Raw genomic sequence first — 17,804 nt, 5'->3', positions numbered from 1 at the left:
CTGCATCAAAGCCTTCTGTATGGTCTAGCATAACAAACCGTAAAAGAAACGTATGAATACGTTTTTGGGACCATGGCAATATTTAAAATAGAACGCGTTTATACGTTTTTGGGAGCAAACGAGTTAATAAGTCTAAGCACTAAGTGAAGTAAAGTAAACTACAATTCCCAATAGACGGTTCAAGTTCTCTTCTTCTGTACGGCCACACATTGTCATCAAAATAAATGCTTTTAAACTGAAAGCTCATGTATGATATTAATTGACAAAGATGAAAATGAAGGAAATGTTTTGCTATAATTATAGTTAGTGTTTGTGAGTTTTCTAAACATAAAATTGTAGTTAAGATGTTGTAGTGCTCTTTCTCACCCACACACATGCACGTGTACACACGCACACACATGTAGCTCATGGTATCACCTGGAGGGAAGAAAGGAACAAGAGGCTAATTAGTGATGATGAGAAGCTAATTTAGTCACACACCTTGGGTAATAGTCTCCATCTCCCTCTTTTATCGCCCCCCCCCCCCTCCTCAATGGGTTCTACCGCTCGGTAATTTTCATGTTTCCGCAAGGTGTCAACTGTTTTGTTTCTTTTCTGCGTCTACGTGCTTGTGTGTGTTTTTAAAAGTCTTTTTTTCTTTCCATAGGGCATGCAAACACTTCGCAAGAATCCTTCGGAGATCAGCACGGCTGCAAAGCAGGTGACATTGTCGAGTTGACTAAGTGGGAAATTACTTTATCCTCTGCTTTGACATTGCTGAATTCTGTGTACTCGTGTGTGTGTGCGTGTGTGCGTGCGCGCGCGCTAGAGAGACGCAGAGCAGGTGAGACGGATCTTGAGCTAAATGTTTGCTAGCAGGTGAGCCTGTTGTTGACAGATGGTGTTTGTGTGAGAAGCCCCATCCCTGCGGAGTCCATGCTCTCTCACAAGTGCACACGCACGCACGCACGCACACACACAAATAGCGTAAGGAGCAGCCACAGCTTGTCACTAGTGAAGGAAACAAGACGACTAGGTACAATATTGAAACTTAAACAGCACATTTATTTCTCAAATAGTAGCCCCCCCCAAATTGATACAATAAATCACCAAGATGTGTCATCCATCCTTTTTATTTATTTTACTTGCGAGCAAAAAAATGAGGGACTAGCACTGGCCCAACTCGCCTCACTCACTCAACAAGCATCAGTTTGGCAGCTTGAAAAAATGAATTACGTAGTCTATTTAAAACAATCTCATACTGTACAGTAACTTAGCATTGGGAAGGTTTACTAGCTTAATGCTGTAACCTTATTTTGAAACGCCATAAACGGGCTAACACATAGCATCGATTGTTTGGTTTACTTGAGTTGTTTGACTTTTGGTCAAATTCTATGTCAGAATTTCCAGGTGTTTGACTTTTGGAGCAAATTTCTGTTATATATGGTAATTCTAAGGTTTGGAACTTTTGGTCATAATTGTGAGGTTGACTTTTAGACCACCTGGTGAAGTTCTGGGTCATAATTTCAAGTTGTTTGACTTATTGACCAAATTTATTTTCATATTTTATGATATTACAAATTGTTTGATTATTTATTTCAGGTTATTTATTTATTTATGTATTTATTTATTTTTTTATTATAACCAAATTTATTCTACATAATAATGAGAGTTTTTGTTTTTAAACATCTGGTCATAATTCCTTGTTGCTTGACTTTGGGACCACATACCACATTTCTAAAATGTTAGACTTTCTGTTAATATTTTATGTTGGAATTTCAAGCTCTTTAACATTTGGACCATATTTCTGAGTGCCAAGTTGTTTGACTACCAAATTTCTGGTAATATTATATGTCGTAATTCCAACGTTTTGGACTTCATAATTGTGAGTTGTTTGACTGTTAGACAAGTTGTTTGACTATTGGACCAATTTTTTAAATCCATATTTCATGGTAAATTTTCTTTTTTTTTTTAAATCAAATTTCTGTGTTGTAATTTCAATTTTTTTTTTATATATTTATATTACACATCATTTCATGTTGTTTGACTTTGAGACTACATTTCTGGTGAAATTTTAGGCTGTATTCAAAGATGTTGGACTTTTAGACACATTTTTTTTCTCTTAATATTTTATTCTGGAATTACAAGATGTTCAACTTTTGGACCACATTTATCGTGAAATTTTAGTTTGACTTTTGGACCAAATTTCTGCTCATATTTTATGTTTGTAATTCCAAGATGTTTGACTTTTGGTCAGAATTATACATCCACCCATTTTCTTTATCGTCCTCACTCGGGTCACGGGTGTGTTGAAGCCTATCCCAGCTCACTTTGGACTGGTTGCCAGTCAACCACAGTGCCAGAATTATGTTATTATATTACATTATTAGTTTCCATCAAAAATTAACTTGCATGGTGCTCGTAGGAACGATCCGGCATAGGGAAGGACGAGCCGGTGAGCGCTTCTCTAATTAGTCACTTAATTACATCTGGATGCTGATTTGCTCGCGGGGATGGATGTTGTTTGAGCGTGTGTGTGTGCGCAGACACTCCAGAAAGCGTTTACTGAAATGGGTGAGCTAATTCTCGCTGTCTGAGGCCATTACGGTATTAATTTAATTTGGGTGAGCTGTTGCTAGCTCATTAACACATCTAATTAATTCATTGACATCGGAATTAAGCTGTTTCACTGAAAGTGACACCTCTCTCGTAAACACACTCTCTCTCTCTCTCTTCTAACAGGCAGTTGGAGGAGTGAGAGGGAACGTGAATTACAGATAGGATGGAGTCGTATCAATGATGAAGGAAGGACGCTCATAGTAAATATTATATAAAATTAACGAATGAACTGAGCGCTCCAGAAAAAAAAACAAAAAAAACATAGTAAATATTGTTTAATTGACATTTATGTGATAGGTGAAGCCTTGTCGTGTTAATGTAAGCGTGCATATGAATGTGCGTGAGGTGTTAGCACACCTTAGCTAATGTCCCTTACTGTGAGTATGGCTGCAGGTGAGGTTTATTTGAATGTAACACTCAGTGGGACTCTTGTTAGAATGAGTTTAGTGGGGGGTTCAGGGACAGTCCACCCCTGTGGTAAATTTGATTACGACATGACGGGGAGAGGAGGTCCCGCCGCGAAGCAGGTGCTCCTCACAGCCGAGAGCGGCTTCAGTTCTCCACTTCCTGCTCGCCGTCTGTCCATCTGTGTCGTCCCTCTCGTGCTGCTTCATCCTTTTTGTCGTACTTGTTTGGACGTCCACCTTTGCCAACTCGCAATGTGTGACTTTTGCTCACCTATGCTTGCTGCTTCTTTTTTTTGCTCAGGAGAACAACTATTATTTACCAAGTAGCGGCCAAATATTTAATTTATTTGTCCATTTGGGTTCACGTTCGACACATTAGTATCTGCGACGGTGAATGTGTGCATGCTTTTAAAAGGCGGGTCTGGCCTGACGAGTGGCGTGAACTTCGATGAATGAGGATGTGGAGTTGGCTGGTTGTTAACGCATTCACTCACAGCCATTTTCACTGAAGCAACCCCCTTCGCTCCCGGCTGGTTTACTGGATTTTGACTGATTTTGCAAAGCCCACAGAGTATTGTGTTCTATTGCTATAAAAACATGGAACCTACCAAAAAGTATATTTTTTCATCAGGAAAAAATGTATATTTGTATCTGTTTCCGTTTAGCAGCAATTAGCATTAGAATGTAGCTAAGTTTCATCATTATTCACAAATCTGTTTAAAACACAGGGGAAAAGAGCCTTTTTGCAACATGGCCCTGGTTGATCTCTTATACTCTGGTGCCACCTGCTGGCCGATTTTTGTAACAAATACCATTGCTTTAAACAACTTATTTAGGTCAGAGGCTGCATCAAAGGTTCTGTATGCTCTAGCATAAAAACACATTAAAAACCCCCGCATAAATACGTTTTTGGAATCGGAATCATGGCAATATTTAGAATAGAATGTTTTTTTACAGGTTTTTGGGAGCAAATGAGTTAACTGGCTAAACCGTTAGCCACTATGCAAAGACTACAAGAGCGCTATCCTAATTTAGGTATCATGTAAACTACATGGGTCGATAATTTAGAACAGAACCTCAGAGACTCAACAACAACATTTCCCATCATAAGTCCCTTTTAAAACTAAACAAAACCTCCTGACCTCAATTTTAGAACGACAGCCCTTGTCTATAAGAATTCTATTGAGTCTAAGAGCTTGTAGAGTTTCTTGTATTTTCCACATGTCAGCTTGTCAATTGGACAGTGACTCCCACAGGGGGGGGGGGGGGGGGGTAGAAGGAGGAGAAGAGGAGCAAAGGATGAGAGAAAAAGACGAGACTCGTGGCCAGCTGCAGCAATTAAGCCTGGCTTCCTCTAGGGAGCCATTAGAAAGGAAGAGAGGCCTTTAAAATTGCATATGGCTGCAATTAGGACAGAGGAGGTGATGAAATGATTTGGCTCCCATTTTGCTCCATCGATAATATATATATTTTTTTGTACAAAACTGGACTAAACTGAACTGAGCCATCGACATTTTTCCAGTTCTCTCCTTTCTCTCACTACTTTACTCATTTTCTGTACTTCCTCCTGTCCTTGACTACATCCCTTTTTCATCTCCTCTATCTCTTTCCCAAAAATGTGTTGCCCTCCATTTTGTCATTCCTTCTACATTGGTGCCTTGTTAAATAAGTTAGATTTTTTTTTTTCCATGTCCAATTGAAATGAATGGAAATGCAATTAATCTGATCCAGCATTCCGCTCAAATTTTTTTTTAATGTTGTGGTTTACATTTTTTTGGTTAATGAGGAAGAATAGCACTCTTATTATATTGTATGTTATAAAAATAATTGAACAATTAAAGGGACACTGGTCAAATTAACACGGCTTGATTGGGAGTAATTAATTACTTTAGGTGGGAAAAGCTGAAAAATTCACTTCTATGTTGATTTGTTAGGGCAAAATATTTGATGGAATGTGTGCATCCACATTCGCCATTGATCACTGAAGTGACATTACAAGCGTGTCCTCTTCCTGGACCGCTAATTTTGAATGACGAAAGGAAATATAAATATTTTCATTTTTTTTTCTTTTTTTAAAGAGCTCAGTATTGTTCATTCGGTAATGTCATCATCATTGCTCTTATTTTATTTTATTTTATTTTTTGTATGTGTATGTGCGTGCGAGTGTGTGTATTCGTTAGTTCACCAAAAACCTATAAAAAAAAATCCCATACCGTTCAGCTAAACCGAACACCGCCGTCAGGAGACCCGAGGAAGGACCAAAGAAAACAAAGGAAAGTGAAATCCAGCACCGACGAGACACCACCCAAAATATAAATATTTTCTTGACCTCCTTTTATCATTTAAGATCTTACTTTCTGGTCTTCACCTCTCCTCATCCTCCTCGTTCTATCTCTTCCTCCTCCTCTGCTCTCCTCTCCCGCTGCAGCGACAGACGGAGATGGTTTGAGCATCTGTGTCGTCAGCAGCGATGGATGTTCTAATAATATTTTCACAGATGTCATTTCAAAAGGTTCTCTATTTGGCTAAAAATCTATTTGTTTATTTTTGCTCTCTCTTTCTCCCAGGAGATTGATTTTTTTTAACCTCCTTTCTTCATTGTAAAGGCAGTAATTGAAGATTCATTACAGACTTAAAAGCAACCACTTAGTGTATGTTAACATGATAACAATCTAGTAAAAAATGGACAATGTAATTTAGCTGTCAGACCTGTAAAAAAGTTGTCAGCAAAGAAGCAGTCTATGCTCTCCGACTTCTTGTCCTTTTTTATCCGGATCCAAAAGTAGGTTTTGAATACATTTGAACAGCATTTAGTGTTGTTCTTCAAATAGTTGCTTCCAGTCAAATAGACATGGCCCCTATTTTTGTGTCGAGCACAAGTCTAGCGCAAAACGCGCTCTAACCGTGTACATGGGTGACATTTTCTTTCTTTTGGTATTTTTTATTGACGCGGACAGGTAGAATTTTGCTTTGCGCCGTTGTGAGAGTGAACACAGTTGACTTGATTCCCGGTCATTCAAAGTGGCTCCTTTCATTCCCTTTGAATTCAGCGCAAGAGAAGAGCGCAGATTACTTGGCAGAAGCATAACGGACTATCTGGAGACCATGTATTAAAGAAGATAATAATAATGCATTCAATTAATTGATTTCTGCATTAATATGGTTGGATGGACGCTGTTGTCTTCTTAAAGAAAGAAAAACGATGGCATCCACCACATATCAGCGCAGCGCATAATCTGTCTGCCTGCGCCTGAAACAAACTCACCAAAATTGAGATACACCACAATTTAGACCTGCTTTTACCTGGTCTAAAACCTAATCTGCTTCCAGTCACCAAATAGTGAAGTGTGCTGGGAACTGTGTCAAAGAAAATGCTCTCTGCCGGAAAGCCCAGCATGGCACCGTGTGGTCTGCCAAAAAAAGGAAAATGAAGATGCTCTAAGGAAAGCCTGCTTGAAACCAAATCTCCTTTCACGCAGGCATCTAAATGAGCTTTTTCCCACAGCTTGCTGGAGGGTTGAAATAGAACTGCAAATTTGCTGGCTTCTGACAGTATTGGAGGGATAACGGGAGGAATGTCAAAGTGTTGAAAAAACAATTACACTACAAACAGCTGTACAATATTACCCTGAAAAATCAGATGATTTGATTTTGAAAAAAAAAAACTCTGCAACTTGACATGCAGACCTTGTCCCTCAGTCGAGATAAATCACTTCAACGCACTTCCTTGACAATAATTACTTTATGACTTTCCTGTTTACACAAGGCTTTATTTAGCATCTTAGGGCGTTTCAGAAAGTGCACCAAATTGCATATAAGTGAGTTTAAAAAAGAAAAGAAAAAGAAAACTGCTAAGCTAGGTTGCACAAGTGGTTGATTGAATGTGACAATAGTAAACCCCAAATAAGCAGGGAAGTCCACTGTAGTGTTTAAAAAAAAAAAAAAAGAACGCTTCGTGACATTGGCTTTCCATTGTGCTGCTGCTCTCGTGTGCTTGTTTCCTCATTAAGCGTAATCCAATTAAAGCACTCGAGAGCAGCTTACTACACAAACACCACGGAGAGGACAGGTTGCGGCGGGCCCGACGGCCTCCTCCCCTCCTCGCCGCTCCACGCCGCTGCCAGCGCCGTGCAGCGCTCAAACCACAACATGCCTCCGTTAGCGGCCCGCCGGCCCGCACCCCCACGGCGCCGTCCCGTCGAGTGTTGGCCGACGCGTCCCTCGGTGCACATATGTCCACTTACACTGTGTTCTCTCTAATTAGCTGCTCTTGTCTACAGACCCGTTTGCATGTTTTTCCTTCTTCTTCTTCGTAGAGGAGAAAAAAAGAATCGGGCAGTGCAGAGGGCACTTAAATCCTCGCCGGGTAGGCTAATAACAACGAGGCGCTTTTCACACCAAACAAGCTAGAACCATGTCGAGGGCAAGATGGTAGGGTTACCTTGGAAACCACTGGCCTACACGCACGGCAACTCTTTCTGTTAGTTCTCACCGAACAACATGTATTTAATCTACCAGATCCCTCACTGTTTTTAATCCAGTCGCATTTGGTTATTATGACGCTTTAGCCAAACGCGTCCTTATCTTCTCTTTCATTTCTGCCACACAGGGCGCGAGAGAGAGAGTTTGATGGTTAATTATCAGAGGCTGCTTCCTCTGTGGAGAGAAGCTGATGACAGCTAATTAAAGATGAAGTGATGTATATGCGCCCTGTCTCTCGCTGAACGACCCCCCCCCCCGAGCACCCCCAGAACTCAACCCACAATCCCCTCAACACCTCTCTGTCGCCTCCCACCTGCCAAATCATATGCTGCTGCTATTGGATAGTTCATATCCACAATGAGAGGGGACAATGGCCACTTTGTTTACAAGCATCATTGATTTTGGCTTTGAAAAACTGGTTGTGGCATACAATCAAGATAGTAAGTCTATATTAGCTTCGGCATATCAGTCTCGATTAAATGTAGATGACTAGATTTTATATGTATATATACACATACACTGTATATAGGTATGCATATATTTGTATATTATACAGTATATATGCATACATATAATTATAAAACGTAAACATTGCTTCCTATCTTCTGCGAGAAGTAACGGTCCACTGTACAGTACATGTATATATGTATATTAGGGATGGTCCGATCCGATCCACTGCATCGGTATCGAGTCCAATACAGGCCAATCCGTATCTGACTTTTTTTTTATTAGAACAAGTCCGATCCGATCTATAAGCCCACGCCATATGCTAACTGGGCGTGCTAGTCGTGTCTCCATTTCTGTCTTACCGGATCTACAACTACTTCCTGCTTCCGTGTCTAAGAATCATGGGTAATGTAGACTTACCGGTACTATGTTTATTTTAGTCTATGCTGTGAGCAGCTACATTTTTTTTGATTGCTGTTGGTTGGACACACCTTGTATATCTCTGGCTACTGTTTTACTAACATCGCATGAGTCACACATGACTTCAGTGTTTTTTCCTTCATTCATTAGGGGGCCAAAATAATTGTTGTATCGTGAACATGGTGTTTTAAGATGTCAGCATTAAACAGATTAAATCCATGTTGAATTATTTACTCTTCAGGTGACAAAAAAAATAGGATCGGTGCATGATCTGTGTCAGCTGATCTTCAAGGCTGCAGTGTTGATATCGGTATCGGATAGGAAAAAGTTGTTATCGAGCCATCCCTAATGTATATACTCGTATATGTACTCTTTATATATTTATATATAGTTTATATATACAGTATATCATATATGTATATTATGTGTGATGCACACATCCTATATATACACAATGAACGTGAATAAATATTCAAACGAGTGCTGTCAGGCAATTAAAAATTGGAATCTAATTATTTACAGGATTTTTAAATAATTAATCGAATTAATCGATTTGCTATGGGTCCCCAAATAACCCAGCCAACATGTCCACGGGTGGTGTAGCTTTATTGATTTCGATTATCAGGCTTGTACTGCCAAAAACGTCATGACTCCATCACATCTTGCATCTAACTCTTTACTCTAAGCTTTTTTACTGTACCTCGAACTGCGTCGCAACTTCCAGTGGAGCGGGTACGGCTCCTTATAGCTGGGGGTGGGGCTGGTCTTATTCGGACTTGCTGTCTAAAAATCCCGAGCGGTCCAGCAATCACTCGTCGTGATTCGTTAGTCTCCCTGTCGGCTTCATCTTAGAATGTAGCTGTCAAGTCTCCTCTGTGGTATCGTTTTTTTTATTCGCCGTGGTGATCAGTTGCCCAGCAGCGCCGACTACGGAAGCCCAGCGGCGCAACCCCGCGTCAGTCCCGGTGACGTGAAAGATGTACATTAAAATGAATACAAACGTTAAAATGACAGAGCCGGGTCCAAATGAGTTTGCCTCGCCCCCTTGTGCTGCACTTGCGTCCATGTCTGCTGCTCACTCTGCTCGTCGTGGCGCAACGCTGCAGCCTACGGGTCCCTCATCGGGCCAAATTTCTCACGATCACTCAAGATCAGTTGCGTTAATATTTTTTTTTAACACGCTAATTTGCAGCGTAATTAATTAATCTAATTAACGCGTTAAACTGACAGCCTTAATTCAAATATAGTATATATGTTCTGAAATGTGAATTAATAAAATATGTCAAATGTAATCATTACAAATTAAATTAAATTTGCCCATGTCAGAATGATATACACATTTAAAATTGTTGGTATGGAAACCTTCCATCAGTTAAAAAATACAAAACTGTATGAAATGGTCTTCACTTGAAACCCCCTGTACAGAAGACGTGCTTTTCTTTACAATTTAAAACCGTTCCAAGTCTCTTAATAACTTGTCTCACACACAACGGATAAAAGCACACTTCATATCCACTTGTCACCTTGTGCTTCAAATTTGTTCATTTTGGTGGGTTTTTCTCTCATGTAAATCCCGAGTACTACTTAGTGTTGCCAATTTAGCGACTGCCTCTATTTTTCGTGACTTTTCCGACACCTCTAGTCACACGTCGTTCCGCACTACACTGGACTCCCCCCAAAAAATCCCAATTGTGGCACTTGAGAGCAAAAAAATTGGAATATCGTCACTTTGAGCCACGCAGTCTGAATCCGTTCCTGAGAGCGGTCATGTTGGAAAAAGGCTAACTACAGCAAATTGAAGCTTCTGTTTTGACAGATGTTGAAGTAGCTTCACAAAAACCCAAAACCGTCATCTTTCCTCATATGTTTTTGCACTGGTTCCAAACCCCAATGACAGGCCGGTGACATCACAAAAGATATTTATGAATAGACGACGCGGAAGGTTAATGCTCGCGAGTCGCACCAGAGAATCGGGACGTATAACTCACGTGTTTGCGGGACGAGCTGCCGTCAGATTTATGACTGGCGCTCTCGTTGGCCACTGCTTAAATATGTTCACGTGAAGTTTGCTGTTGATGGAGCGCAAGGATTTTAAGACGAAAGGAGGAGGGCAGCGAAGGGTCAAAGGTAGAAACCATGTGATTAACATCCTGGATGACGTTTTTGTTTCATACCCTGCTGCACGCATCATCACTCTGTTCTTCCTCCTCCGACCGCACTCAGCCGTGAGGATGGCGATGTCTTTATGAGGCCTCGCTTTTGGCACGCTTTCACTCTCTCGTAGGTCAGACACACAAATGAGTTTTAAGAATCCCGGTGCCAAGAAAGGAGGTGAAGTGAAGGGAATCGCGGGGAAGGAGGCCAGGAGGAGGTAACAAAGTCAAAGGTGACGATGTCAGGCGCCAGCCCACCAGGCCCCGCCTCTTAAAGGTGCATAGTTAACCCACAGACACTACATACATTATTTTCTCTCCATTTTATACTTAAAGCTTTTTATGTATGTTCAAGTAAGTGTACAATGTGTTTTAACTTTATTCAGTCCAGTGGAGGAAATCGTCATTGCCTTCAGGCGACCCATCGCGGCGGCTGAGTGGAAGATGGAGGTAACGAATTTGAGTCTGTGACCTTGTGACTCCATTTACCCTTCTTCTACTTCCTCCCCACCTCGTTTCCATTCTTAGTTTCCTCTGCCCTTCACAAATAGCCTTTGCATTTGGTACCTGGGCCTTCAGTAGGGACTTAAACAACTCAATCCTCTATCATCACATCACAATGATTTAAACCATCAATACAAAATAACCCGGCAACAGTGCAACTCTGAATTTTGATTGGACAGAAAAAAAAATCTAGCGTGGGCATAATAGGCTCACATGGCAACAGTGAGATTCTGGAATTTGATTGGACAGGAAAAAAAAAATGTAATGTGGGCATATTAGGTTCGCATGGAAACAGTGAGATTCTGAAATTTGGTTGGACAGAAAAAAAAATAACATGGGTATATTAGGTTCACATGGCAACAGTGAGATGCTGAAATGTAATTGGACAGAAAAAAATTCTAACATGGCACATTAGGTTCACTTGGTAACACTGAGATGCTGAAATTTGATTGGATAAAAAAAGAACATCCAAAATGGCCATATTAGGTTTACATGGCAACATTTCTTAAAATTGTATTTGACAAAAAATAAATGACATGCGTATAAGGTTCAGATCCTGCTAGCATTTGCAGTCTGGTTTTGCACCAGAAGGGGGCACCTCACGCACACACACACCAACACACAGTCACACACGGACACGCACGCAGACTCTATGGCCCACTGATGTCCAGCTGCTCCTGTCAACACTCCACTACAGCGTGTAATTCACCCTCACACACAACAGCAGCTGAGGCTAGAACGTAACCCCGCCCACTGCTCACACACACACACTATACACACACACACACACACACACATATGCAGTGTCAGAAAGGGAAAGCGGACCACCGGAGACAGACAAAGAGATGGGAATTATGGGAGGTGGGCTGGTACACTTTGTTTAAGTGGCCTAATCAAAGCGACCTCCTCTCAAAGCTCGTGTGTGTGTGTGTGTGTGTGTGTGTGTACAGTGTGTGTGTGTATTGGTGGGAGGAGTGGAATGGACAGACTGAGTCCAAGTTCCCCTGCAATTATCAACTTACCCCCCACTCCTACCCCCTCCCCACCTCCTACCCAAGACCCCCAAGACCCAAGCTGCTGCGGCCATCAAGGACTCATTCAGGCCTTAACAAAGCGACACCACGCCTACACACACACGCACGCACACGCACGCACGCACACACACGTAAGGGCATAGGTTTGATTCATGAGGCTAATTGGAAAACAATTTTGGAGGCAATTATTTAGTTTGGTGATCTTCCCTCTTTTGAAGGCCGACTTGCTCTCGCGGATCTCTCCCAATCAACCATCTGTTCTCACACATCCACTTGCAATGGGAGCATTTGTATTTATTTGGCGACAAGGCTTCATTTGTTAGTACATGATGTCCGCGTCCTTTGAAAAGCATGCATATGCAGCTTTTGCAGATGTTTTACTTTAATCCAAAACGTGGGGAAAATATTTTTGGGGGTATTGTGTTTTGCGAAAAACCCCAATATTTACAAAATTGGGAGATTAAAATTGTAATCTTTTAGGTCCCAAATGTAAAAAAAACTTTATTTTGTTGTATTTCCAGGACAGAAATAAAATATTTTTATTGGACAGACTTTTTTAATTAAAAAAGACAAAACTTGGGGATTTTTTATTGAAAAGAGACAATGTTTATACAAATCTAACATTATTTTCATTTTAGCCAAAACTCGAAGAAAAACTTTTATATTTGTAAATGAGAAAAATCTGGACCAGATGCCATGTTTATCTACAAGTATACATTTTGATATTTTCGTATATACATATATTAAAAAATATATTACAATACGGATGTGAAAATACATGATTTTTATTAGACAATGTTAATCCTGCAAAATGGTATGCAAAAATTTAAAAATCACAAAATTTGGATTTTCACTGGAAAACTGACATTTGTTGAGTTGAGTAATACATTACAAATAAACATTGAAAACTTCTGTATGACAAAAAATGACAAAGAAAGAAAATTTCGCTGAAACCTCAAAATCTTAATTGAACTGAAACAATGATCCAACTGTAGCGTTTTTTTCTGTTTCATCCAAATATAATAATTTAGTTTTGTGTTTAGAAAATCACAAGATCTGCAGTTACATATTCTTCATTGCACATTGAATATGCTATTCATTTAGATATTTTTTTTTAAACTTGTTTAAGCAATTAGACTAAAATATTATGGTTTCCCATCGTGGATAAAACTAACCTCTGTTTTGTTTTTTAAAATGAATAATGTGAAGAAATAGTAGAAGTTTGTGATGTTTTGGCACAAATCTGTATAGATGTGTAGATCTAGGCCTTTTTTCCAGATACAGTATAATGTTTGCAAAATGTTTGTCCAATTTTCTGTTAACATTATTCCTTCATTTCTAAATTTCACTAAGAACAGTTGGGTGAAAACTGCTACCCAATTTGAGACTCCAGCGTACCCGCCACCCTGAACCGATCCACTAATTGGGTCAATTTGAGCCAACTTTTTGTTTTCCTTAAAACAACCCCAAAATTGGATCATTTTGTACCCCCAAAAAGTTATTGTTTTATATGTATTAAAAAACAACAACAACAACAAAACAGCAAGTTGGGTCAAATTTATCCAAATAGTGGTTCGGTCCATTTTTTTACCCAAATTGGGTTATTTTTTACCCAAGTACTTTTACAGTGTTAACAAAACTAATCTGGGATGGCTTGACAATTTGGAAAAGTATCTTTTTGGGAGGGTCTTCTATCTTGTATTATTTACTGCAATAAATGCCTCGTAAAAGATCACTTTCATACACTCAAATCCATACAAATTAGGGTTGCTCGGCCATGCTCCCTGTGGAGTGCCATCCTACTTGGAATTGTTGTCTAATTCTATTTAGGCCATATGAAGACAATTATGCACACAGTTGCTCAGACAGGCCAACAGCAGGGGAAACTTTTTGTTTTTGCTGGCTTGCGTCGGAAGAGGTCACGACTTCTTGTGGTGGAACAAGCTGTTTTAATAGGCTCTTAACAGCACTCAGGCCTTCTCCCTTTCTCCCTTTCTGCTGACAACTGCGTGTGTGTACGTGCGCCCGACATGCCCCGAGGCCGTTGTCTCACCTACGGCAGCCGAGCAGAACGCGAAGGCCCGGCCGTGCATGCAGACGATAAACGTATTGGCGGCGGTGTTTGCTCTCTAAGCTCTCAGTAATAAGGTTGCCCACGGTGCATTCGCGATAAGGCATTAGGCCGTTGACCTCTGACCCCTCGCTCTGCTTAAAAGGGACAAGCACGCGCCGGCAGGCGGGCGGCGAGAGGCCGCGTTTAAGGGCTTCATGAACATAAATGCAAATAGTCATCATGCAGCGTGAATGCGTGGAGTTGATTAAAGAGTTGGCCAGATGTCGCCTTATTGTGCAGCTGGACGCGTTTGAATGAAAGTCTGCTGTTCTGTTTAAACACATAACTCTTCATTGGTAGCTCATTTGAAGTCAGTTCAAGTTGATTTGTTTTTGAAAACAGCAGTCAAACACTTTTAGTGCCATGGAAAAGTCTTTACACCCTTTTTGATAGCTGATGTTTATGCATATTTATTTATAAAAATTTGGAATCATCACTACAATTTTAATATCTCATTGACAACCAAAATAATACAAAATGCTGTTTTGAAGTAATTAATTGACTAATTAATTGCCCCCTCTTGTTAAATCATGAGTGACTGTTACATTTTTAGAAAGCTGAAAACAACCAGTTTTGTTGACTCACTTAAGTAGTGCCTGTGACCGTTTAGAATTCAATCAAATTTTGGTTAGGGAGTCAATTTATAAAATTTTACAAATGTTAAGAAAATCGTACAAAAATACCAATAAAAAAAATCATACACTTATGCAAAATTAAAAAAAATAAAAACAAATACTAAATTAAACAAAAAATCGTACAAAAATACTCGTAAAAGTTGTACAATCATACAAAATATAATAAACATTTAAAATTGTTTCAAAATCATAAAAAATACTCATATAAAAAAATTCCATATCAGTCACCACGACTTTTCTTATGTACTGTTTTACAAAATAAAATTGAAAAAGGTACATTATGTTATTATTTTTTTAAATGACAAATATAATTATCTACTTGCATTGCTTTTTCAGATGAATGTGTGATTAATTTCTGACCTCTGAGAATTTGACTGTCAAAATGTGAATTTCTCACGTCCGCATTAAAGCCCTCCATCATGCTCTCTTATTTTGTATTTATTTAAATGGCCTGGTGGCCTAAAAAAAAAATTGCTAACCACCTTATATTGGGTGAAGACTGAAGACATTCACTGCCCTCGCTACCACTCCATTAGGCTGTAAGTGGAGGCGCGCGCGTGTGTGTGTGTGTGTGTGTGTGTGTGTGTGCGTGTGTGCACGCGCACGCGCGTGTATGAGCTGTACTGGGGTCAGGTTGGGAAATATAGAAGCTTCCAGGCACTCAGCACGTAATTGAAAATCTATTTGGCTCAACGTGTGGAGAGCAGACCAAAGAGTAGAGAACAAACGAAGGAGGGAAAGACAGAGGCGAAGAGGAGGAGGAGGAGGAGGAGGAGGAGGATAGGGTAGCTTGGGGTGGGGGGCAGCGTAGGAGACAAAAAGATAATGTTCATGAGGAGGAGGATGAAAACTGGACATGATGTTATTGTAGAAGGTGAAGACAAGGGAGGACAGAGCTGTCGCCCTAAAAGCGAAGACGACAGCTGAGAAAGTCTTCAGGTTTCTGTCCTACAAATGACCCCCACACCTGCCCCCCCCCCCCCCCAAACTCTCCATCACTCACTTGCGTGTCTTCTTCTGTTATTGCTTCCTCTAAACTGTTGCTACCTCCGAGAACACTATCCCTTCCGGAACTGGCCAAACTCTTGTTTGTTTTTTCCCCATAGGAAATATTGGAAATAGAAATAACCGGTTACGGGGTCAAGCTGTTGCCATCATAAAACCCATAACTACACAGGAAATGTTGGAAGTAACATTTGTTCATTCTTAACTGTTAGGAAGAAAAATGCGCCTCGTGTGTGTTCTTACTGCTCTCAGGGTTTTTCCTGTGTACAAAATTCAGAGGCGACCGCCTCCAGCCTGAGTGACTGATAATGAATGAATGCTTTAACATGATAATAGCCATATTCTTATTGGAACTATTATTGTTATTATTGAAACATGGAATTATTACATGTTGCATGTGAAAAAATGAAAATTGAGTCATTTGAATTTCCAGAATACAGTACATGCACGTTATGGCGCATGGTCAGGATTAGGGATGTTCGATACCACTTTTTTTCCCGAAGTCTTGAGTAGCGTCCGCTACTGATACCAAATACCGACACCACTAGTAAATACAATTCTCCACCCATAAATGTCAGATGATTTAAAAAAAAAAAAAAAAAAGGACTTGTATATGCCAATATACTTTTTTCCCCTTAAAATTGCATGAAGTTAATGGCAACTTTATATTCATATAATTTCTAAATTCTTGTCCCTGATCGCAAAACGGCCGCCCTCTGTATCGGTCACCGCCGTGAGTACCGATACCTTAAAATAAGATTGGTATTGGTACGATACCGATACCTGGTATCGGTAGTCACCTATCTTAGTCAGGATGATACCACCTATGGCATACTCGATCATCAACACAGATCTAATTGTAGTAGGAGTAGTGTAACGGTGGTAGTAGTAGTAGTAGAAGAAATAAAAGAAGCTAGGCTAATTGTTAGCTTGTCTGCTAACTACATTGTGATTGAGCTAGCTATTAGTTGTATGAGTCGTGTTGTAATAGTAGAAATAGAAGAAGCTAGGCTAACTGTTAGCTTGTGGTAACTACATTGTGATTGAGCTAGCTACTAGTAGCATGAGTAGTAAGGTTGTAGAAGAAAAAATAGAAGAAGTTAGGCTAACTGTTAGCAAAATGTTAAATTACTGTAAGCTAGGTATCCACCTGTTGCCATTATACAACAGAATAATACAACATAGAATGTAAAAACCTATTTCGCCATAGCTTGTCTGCTAACTACATTGTGATTGAGCTAGCTATTAGTTGTATGAGTCGTGTTGTAATAGTAGAAATAGAAGAAGCTAGGCTAACTGTTAGCTTGTGGTAACTACATTGTGATTGAGCTAGCTACTAGTAGCATGAGTAGTAAGGTTGTAGAAGAAAAAATAGAAGAAGTTAGGCTAACTGTTAGCAAAATGTTAAATTACTGTAAGCTAGGTATCCACCTGTTGCCATTATACAACAGAATAATACAACATAGAATGTAAAAACCTATTTCGCCATTTTTTGATGCGTGTACTTGGCCTTGTGTTCAACTAAACCGGCCCAGATTTCATACCGAGTAAGAAAATGGAGACACACTGATCGTTATTTCAATATACAGTGGTACCTCGACTTACAAGTCACCTGATGTTTGACTTTTTCAAGATTGTCTTTTTATTTTTACTTTTTGTGCTTTGACTTGAGAGCAAAAACGTGAGCGCTTAAATTGTGTGGGGGAAAACTGTAGCATAAATTTTCTGCAGTTGTGTGTGATTGTGATGGAAGAATTAAAGTGTGTGGGCGCCCCCAGGCGTCTTCACATCATCTCCGACGCTCATCCAATAGGTTGTCTTAATGACAGAGCACACTCCAATAATGGCTTCATCCACATTGAACACACTTAAACTTTAATGCAAGTCGCCAATCATTCGGCAAGTCTTGGTCTTTCCCCACTAATGAATTTAAATGTGGAGTGAGGGGGGGGGGGGTATTTACTCGCAAGGGAAGGTCAAGGGTCACGTGAGAGATGTTGTTGAAG

General features: G+C 40.0%; 1 protein-coding gene across 1 annotated transcript in view; it reads left to right on the top strand.

Annotated features, from left to right (window-relative positions):
- LOC147169554 (uncharacterized) overlaps positions 1-17,804 on the top strand; it is a 93,607-nt gene that overhangs the window by 11,073 nt on the left and 64,730 nt on the right. Inside the window, exons 5-7 of the mRNA XM_086082791.1 lie at positions 647-700; positions 10,639-10,784; positions 10,894-10,957. The gene's annotated coding sequence lies outside the window, so the exon portion shown is untranslated. The remainder of the gene's footprint in view (positions 1-646; positions 701-10,638; positions 10,785-10,893; positions 10,958-17,804) is intronic.

Source organism: Leptonotus elevatus, chromosome 8 (assembly GCF_054856555.1).
Source record: "Leptonotus elevatus isolate MCC_2025b chromosome 8, RoL_Lele_1.0, whole genome shotgun sequence".
NCBI classification, from domain to species: Eukaryota; Metazoa; Chordata; class Actinopteri; order Syngnathiformes; family Syngnathidae; genus Leptonotus; species Leptonotus elevatus.
Note: the sequence above shows the minus strand (reverse complement) of the source record. Positions and strands in the feature narration are given on the sequence as shown.